General features: G+C 35.8%; 1 pseudogene; it reads right to left on the bottom strand.

Moving 5' to 3' along the window:
* Window positions 1-6,494: 6,494 nt before the first annotated feature.
* Window positions 6,495-8,277, bottom strand: LOC132187899 (glucan endo-1,3-beta-glucosidase-like; annotated as a pseudogene).
* Window positions 8,278-8,645: the final 368 nt, after the last annotated feature.

Below are 8,645 nucleotides of genomic sequence, written 5' to 3'. Positions count from 1 at the left end.
TTAGTACCCCTCCATTTATATAGAGGGGGAGTGCTTAGAATTGTAGAGTTCTAGACAATGTTGTCCCGTCAATCACTCCATCTATTGCAGGAAAAAAACACCAAAATTTTAAGAAACTTAATTACACACGTATAACATAAACCATAAAGTCTCTGCTACATCTATATATATTTGTCTGCATCCACATTCACTTATATACTTTTCTTCTTCACAAGTTTGGCATTTCAGATGCACCAAAACTTAGTCCAGGATTTTGGAGGTGATCCATCCATTCTCCTCCCCTGCCTTTGAAGTCTAGCAATGTGATATAAATGTCTCAGCTTGATTAACGGTCCAGAATTATGGTCAATTGACAAGACTGACTTCTGACTTGAACTCTCTTAAAAAATCACCAAAACTGACACCTGTTGTAATTAAGATATCCATTTTGACAAGGTCAAGCTCACGTACTCGTACACATATATTGGAATGAAGACATATTATCGGCTTAGTTTTCGACCGAGCAATATTACTCTCTACACTCGTTTTATGTCTGTTGACTGTTGGTGTGACATAAGAATGATAACTCCTATTCGTGTATCGGATTTAGATCGTATCAAAGCATGTATATAAGATTATATTGGTAAATTCTAACTTGACTCATTTAATTAAACGAGTCAGACTTATTAACTCTACCCTTTTAATTTCATGTCGTGTTTGTAAGTTATGTTAAAAATTGTTAGCCCCAGTAAGTACCTTTTCATATCAACTATTTTCTTTATAAATTTAAAAAGAAAAAAATACTTAAAATACATCCTGTTAAGTGGTGTGAAATGTATATATCAAATGGGCGTAAAGATTTGCATTACTCTTTCAGCCGTGGTTGATAAGTTTACAGGGAAGTTTCTGTTCTGGTCAAGTCCAACTAGAAGAATATTCTTACAGCCAATAAATTGGATCCTATTCAAATTAAATGACTGTTGTCTGACTTCCAAAACCTTTATATACGCTGGTCCAGATGAATTTTAAGGCGTAAGGACTAAGGCGACGAATTTAAGTGGGGTGTTATTTTATAATATACTTTTTTTTATTTATTTAAATTACACTATGAATTATTGTTCATCTTTCTTTATTTGTATGTCTTGAAAAGAAAAGTAGCAAAAAAACATTTAAGTTATATTAAAGTTTGACTTTATGAGGTGATTAATGTTGTTATTATCCTTAATAAAAAAATTAAAAATTAATTAGGGGGTTTTTATTTCTCAAGGGGTTTTTTAAATACCATTTTTAAGAGTTTTTATTTCTTAAGGAAGTCTTATATTTTTTGGGGCCTAAGGTGGCCGCCTTAATTGCCTAGCCTTTGAAGCGCCACTGCTTGCAAGTCAGCAAATAGATTAAGCATTAAAGAGCAGCCTCAAGCATAAACTTATTCATGGAAATTAATATTCTAATACTCTCCACCAATGAGCGAAGCCCAGCACAGGAAATGTTTAATTAAAATAGGAGGTGAATTACAAAGACAAGATTTAAACTTAGGATTATTAAATTACGAATTGTTCTGAAAGCTTAAGCTTATGAGAAATGGTACGTAGACTTAAATGTGGTTGTATTTGGCTAAAATCTTCTTAAGAACCACAAAAATGCTCACATCAATCTGGGAAGAAAGAAATGCAGGAAACAAATAAACAGAGGAAGATAAACATTCGATCTTGTGAGTACAATTTTTTAAGTACAAGGTTTCCTGGGATAATAAGAATTGGAGAGCATTGGTTTTCTGATTGAGTGCTTTCTGAAATTCGTAGAATTTGGACATGCAATATTGGTGATAGGTCCCAAAAACACAATTAATATATATATATATATATATATATATATTTGAAGTATACCATACTCATTCATTGATAAAAAGTCGTGAGCATAAAGCTCTTACAAATAGAGCAAAAAGCTCTGAAGTAAATCATAACCGAAACTAAAGATACAATCATCAACAACAGACCAAATTAACTATAACAAAGCATCCGCTAACCTATGACTAATCATCAGCTTTAAAAATCAGATCTGCATCAAACAGACACTATCTAATGCATAGGTAGCGTTTATTCCTCGACCTTGAGAGCAAAACCCCCAAGCCGATACTCATCCTCCTCTATCCAAATGTCAGGATAAAGTTCACATCCACAACCCAAGGGTTTGGACCAGTAATAACGGGCAGCAATAGGGCGCAACAAAACAGGAGGGGAGAGCCTTATTACAAGCAAAAAGAAAAAACCATACAGGGAAATAAAGGGAACAACAAAACAAATCCAGGAAAAGAAATTACAGCAAAGAAAACAAAATACAAGGAAACTCAAAGGAAATACAGAACAAAAAAACAACAATGTAGGGAAATAAACACGAAAAAACACACAAAGCGAGTCACGGCAGCCGGAGGAGGCCGATCGCGAGCTGGCCAGAAACCACTGCGGAAGGTGGCACAAAAAGCTTGGCGCGAGAGGGTTGCGTGAAAAGACCCGACAGCGAGCAGTGAGCAGCAAAGCGGGTACGAAGGAAATCGGCGGCACACACAAACAAACAGGGAGGGAGAGAGTTTGAGTGAAAACCCCCAATGGCAGTACCCACCAAGAGGGAACACAATCACAACAGAACAGAAACCACCAAAGATAGAAACAAGCCTAAAAACAAAACCGGGAAGCAAAGAAACAAAATCAAAGAATGAAAGCAAAGAAGCACAATCAGGGAGAAACGAAAAACAAACCCAGCCGAATCGACGAAACCCGTGCAAAAGGTGGGATGGGCACAGCGGAACCGGAAAGCAAGGAGGTGGTCAGGCATCGGGGGAAGCCAAGCGGAGGACGGAGGATCGGGTGAAGGCAAGCCGATCCAACACCCAACCCGTTTCAACCCAAACAGGGAGCGCTGCAGATGGAGATGGTGGGGGAAAGAGCGGCCAGGGGAACGGCAAGACTAGAGGCAAAAACAGAGAAAAAGCAGAGGGGGAAAGGAGAGACGGGGAGGGGGAAGAGAGGGGGCATCGGGACTAGAGACATCAAGTAAAATACTAGCACCCGAAGCGGAGAGGTCGAGAGGAGGAGAGATACAGGCAACGGGCATCCCTCCTCCCCTGAGGCGGCGGCGCTCTAGAGGGGGGCCTTAGAGTTTCACAGATTTAATATAATATATTGATAATACATATTACAAATCTCCACTTATGGCTGTAGTTCTACCACAATACAAACACATAAATAAGATAATATGTTCTGATACCCTAGTGGGTCCCAGTCAGAACAAGATAATACTCCACTTAAGGTGGGAGTTGAACCACAACAGAATTAGAACTCTACACCAAATCCTCCTAGTAAGTAAACTTCCCACTAACTCCTATTATACGATAACACTAACACTAACCCCATTACCCAAGCCACGTTGCACATCATGGCCCATGGCAAACACCACTACTACCCATGATCTTCATGTTGGTTCTCCTTATCCATCTCCATGACCAAATAATGTGGGTTCGGCTGATGTGTATGACGAGTCCTACGTAAAATCCTATCATTCGCCCCCCCTTAAGAGAACCTGGAATGTGTGAAATTGACGTTGACGATTTGTAACTGCCCTCCAGTGAGATGTTGATAACATGGGAAATCCATCTTAAGGTGCTTCAATGAGGGTGTTGCCTGCTGTGACTTGTCTCCGATGGGCAAGCCATGAGATATTGTTGATCTTTTTTCCTTTGTGTTGTTGGTGCTCTTCTCAGAGAATTGGTTAACTCCAGCCAGTAAGTTCTTGATCTCGTTCAAAGAATCTTCCATGCTCTGCATCTTTTCACATTCCATGCTCTGATACAAATTGATAGGTCCCAAATAGATAATAGAAACACAATTAATATAATATATAATATATAATATATTGATAATACACGTTACAAATCTTCACTTATGGCTGGAGTTCTACCACAATACAAACACATAAATAAGATAATACGTTCTGATACCTTAGTGGGTCCTAGTCAAAACAAGATAATACTCCGCTTAGGGTGGGAGTTGAACCACAACAAGATTAGAACTCTACACCAAATCTTCCTAGTAAGTAAACTTCCCACTAACTCCTATTATAAGATAACACTAACACTAACCCATTACCCAAGCCACGTTGCACATCATGGCGCATGGCAAACACCACTACTACTCATGATCTTCATGTTGGTTCTCCTTATCCATCTCCATGACCAAATAATGTGAGTTCAGCTGATGTTTATGACAAGTGCTACGTGGAATCCTATCAATTGGACTATAAAATAAAATTGCCATTTTCATCGCAGAAGAACAATGAAAATGAAATAACGCAGTGTCCAGAAGTCAATGATGGAAGCAGTTGCAAAGAAAGAAATAAATGTAGTGGGAATTCCGTGTGGATCAAAAGTAAGCATAGTTTGCATTTTGTCCATCCAGATCGATCTAAAAGGCTATGTTTGGCAATGGCCTATTATTGTAGCCATGGCCTGTTAATGTAGTTTTTTTTTTTTTTTTTTTTTTGGTAAAGTCCACTTAACCCTCACCTCAATGACAATCTATCCCCAAAACTATCAATTAAGACAATTTACTCCTCAAACTATCAAAACAATGACAATATACCCTCCAATGCTAGTAAAATGACGAAATTACCTCTATAAAATTTTCATTAAGACAAAAATATCCTTAAAAATTTGAAAAAAAATTAAATTTTTAGTATTTTTGTTTTTATTTTAGTAATAATAATTTCGTTATTTTGTTTAAATTGAGGGTACATTGTCATTGTTTTGGTAGTTTTGGGGGTAAATTCTCGCTATTGATAGTTAGAAGGGTAAATTGCCATTTGGATGGTAGTTTGAGAAGGTTAAGTGGACTTTATCTTTTTTTTTTAATTTATTTATTTATTTTAAGGAAAAATCATTCCAGTCTCATTAATTGATGAAGGATCACAAACATAAAGCTCTTACATCACAGAACAAAAGTTCTGAGAAAATCATAAGCATGGCATGTTACTATAGTTAGAAGTGATAGATGTGAGAAAAAATAAGAATATTTGATATAAAAAAATGAACATTTTTTATTTTATAGTAATTTTTTTTTATTTGAATAGTAGTAAAACGTAATTGATGTGATATAAAAAGTAAGAACGTTAAGAGTTTAATTATATATATGATGAATAGTTAATGGGTTTGGTTTGGCCATTGTCAAACACACTCAAAATGGGCTAGATTTCAACAGTTTTAAATTTTAATGGCTAAAAAAAGACACTCAAAAGGAAGTCAGAGTTATGGCCTAACTATTAAACTAGTCCACACTGCAAATTAACTATGACAGGAAGAAGTAAACTGATCTTTCAGTTTATGACAGTAATTAAATGTCCGCCAACTAGAGGTGAAATCCTGAGTTCAAATTTTATTTTCATTTTCAATTATAATAGTTCATGTATTATCTTATTCCACATGTAAAAAGGGTGTTAAAATATATTAATTAAATTATTAAAGATAACATTTTTTTTATCGGTTTAAACTTTTAATATAAGCAGTGATTTAACACAATTTTCCTTCACCTCAACATCTAATTTTTTTTTTTTTTTCCTTTTTTCTAACTTCAAAAAAAAAAAAAATCATTTATTTTTCACTTCACCACCACCGAGGAGGGCCAAAAACATTGTTCGGGAGAATGCCATTGGTTTACGAAAGGAATCGAAGGATAGGGATAAGGGTCAGTGTTAGTGCTTGGCTACGTTCTTATGTGGTGTTGTTATGTGTATTGCTTGCTTTTGTTAAGTTTGTTTTGATAAGTGTTGGTTAGTGTCATTATCATTTGGGTTGGTTGAATATTAGGGCTAGTTTGGGTGAGCGTTTGAGTGGTCTAAAAGTGCGTTTAATTCTTAAAAAATCCGTTTGAAGTAAAGCATCTATTTGATAAAAAAAAATTAAAATTAAAAGTGCTTTTAAATATTCAAAAAGTAAAAAAAAAATTGCCAAAAAACGATTTTTGACTTAAAAACTCTTTTTCTCAAACATAATCACAAACAAGCTCTTAGTCGAATAAGGAATCGAGTAAAAAGTTCAAAGAAGTACTTTTGAATTTTTTTACCAAATATGCCAACTTCTGTTTAGCACAGTTTTTTAGGAACTAAAAGTACTTTTTAACGCAATTTCAAACAAGCTCTTAGTCGAATAAGGGATCAGGTGATCATCTTCTATAAAAACAAGTGAAAAGAGCTAGGGGGAGTCGGTCAGTAATTTCATCAAACAAATTGTAGGTCGTCAACTCCTACCCAAAGTGGAGTCCTATTTTCTTCCAATTCATTTCCAATTTTTACAATTCCATCATCTCAATCGAATTTCCAGTTTACAATCCAACCACAATCAGTTGAGTAAGTTACTTTATTTATTAGAAGAATATGACTTTAATACAATGCCAGCTAGGGCAGATTTGCAAAAGCCACTCTTATTTAAAACAGTAAATACAAGAGGCTTCTAATACATTGCATCACTTTCAAGTGAAACTAATATTATACTTGAGCTGTTTATTAGGGTAGAATAGGCCAAAATGTTGCTCAATATCCTCAGTCTTCAGGTTCTCATCAAACAAGCCAAACAAATAAGTTTCTATAGCATTTCCAGGCCTTTTTGGAGTCCCTCCTTTCTTCACATGATTAATCAAATTCCTATAATAGGTGCCAGCATTCTCAACAGTTTCCACAGCACCACCACCAGATGGCCAGCCACTCTCTGACACAACAATTGCCAAACTTCCTCCATTTTTTCTCAAGAGCAGAATACAAAGCATCCATCAAGGCATCAAACAGATTTTGGTCCTCCAATTGACCATCATGTACTACAGTCCCTGGTGCAGTAAATAAGGCATAAGGGACTGATTGGTTGTTGTATTTAACTCTGAAATAAGGGTAAATGTTGGCAAGGAGTGGTGCTCCATTACTAACCAAGAAACCAATGATTGGTTCCATGAATTGTCTTGCATTCTCACTGAAATCACCTGCTGATGGAGGATCAAAAACACCCAACAAATTTGTGTCCACAGCAGTTGAGGCCTTGATTTGGTTTTGTAGACCAGCATCTGCAATTGCTTTGTAAATGTTTTGCATGGCAGGAAGAACAAACTGGGCTGTTGGGCTGCTTGGATTTACTTCGTTTCCAACATAAATGTATTTGAACATTACATTAGAAGAATAGTCTTTTATATTCTCTGGACCCAATCAGCTGTAGCTGAATGCTCAAAAAGGGCTTGAAGGCAATCATTAGGGACGCCAACCATGATTTCTAAGTTGGAGTCTCTAAGAGCCTGGATAATTTCTGGGTATGGAGAGTAAATGCGCATCCTTCCAATGCCGTATGTTTTGCAGAGACTCACAGCTTCTGACTCAGGTGGTAAATTGTTCGCATTGCCATTTCCTCCATAGCAAACACCCAATGATTGTGCACCTGCATGCATTGTATTGAGCAAAGATTTTTTTTTTTTTTTTTTTTGATATGTCCGCGCAAGAAGGGGAAGGGGGATTCGAACTAGTGACCTCTGCTTCATTAGGCATGGTTCTAGCCGATTGAACTACCTCTTGGGGACGTATTGAGCAAAGACTTAATGGGTAATTCAAAGAAAGCAATATAACATATTACAACTTCTTTCTAAATCAAAATATGATTGAAATATACTCCATTTTCATTGTTGAGCCAAGAGAGGCTAGCTATATATATATATATATGGGAAAAATTACACTTTAGTCCCCAAAGTTTGAAGTGATTTTCAATTCAACCTTCAATGTTTCAATTTTTGCAATGCACCTCCCAAACTTTTAAATTTTTGCAATTCGATCAATTTTATCCCAAAATTCTAATATTGCCCCTAATTTTTTATTTTTTTTATAAAAAACTAATATATATATATTCGGGGTGGCTATGGCCATCTGTCCATTTTTGTACCCCCAATTTTTTTTTATAAAAAATAAAATAAAAAAATAAGGGCAATATAGGAATTTTGGGATAAAATTCGTCGACTTGCAAAAATTTGAAAGTTTGAGGGGTGTATTGTAAAAATTGAAACATTAGAGATCGAATTGAAAATCGCTTCAAACTTTGGAGGAGTAAAGTGTACTTTTTCCATATATATATATATATTCTCACAATTCTTGTAGTATATATATCTATATATATAGACAGAGACAGAGAGAGAAACCTATTTGTTCTAGGCTACGTAACAGCCCAAGAAATAGCAAAATAGCAGCCACAAAAGGTTTCTTCTTCATTGCAGATAATGAAGCCATGGAGGGGAGGAAAGGAAATAACTAAACACTTGGTTTTCAAAATATAAAGAGCTAGTACCTTATATAGAGGCAAGACAATTGAGGAACTTGAAGGCCATTTTCTCCTGATACGTCACTCCGTTGAAATTTGTACACTACAAAAAAAAGGCAATTTTGTGACGTGGCAAATAGTACCCTTTTTGGAACGTCAATAAATTTTTTTTTGACGTGCCAAAAGTGTTGAATATGACATGTCAGGATTTACTGGCATGTCAAATATATTTACTAACGTGTCAATATTTGACACGTCAGTAAATTTTTGACGTGTCAGAAAGTGACACGTCAGAAAATTTTCCTAACGTGCCAATTTTCACACGTCAAAAAATTCT

Source organism: Corylus avellana, chromosome 6 (genome assembly GCF_965113065.1).
Source record: "Corylus avellana chromosome 6, dhCorAvel1.hap1.2, whole genome shotgun sequence".
Classification (NCBI taxonomy): Eukaryota; Viridiplantae; Streptophyta; class Magnoliopsida; order Fagales; family Betulaceae; genus Corylus; species Corylus avellana.
Note: the sequence above shows the minus strand (reverse complement) of the source record. Positions and strands in the feature narration are given on the sequence as shown.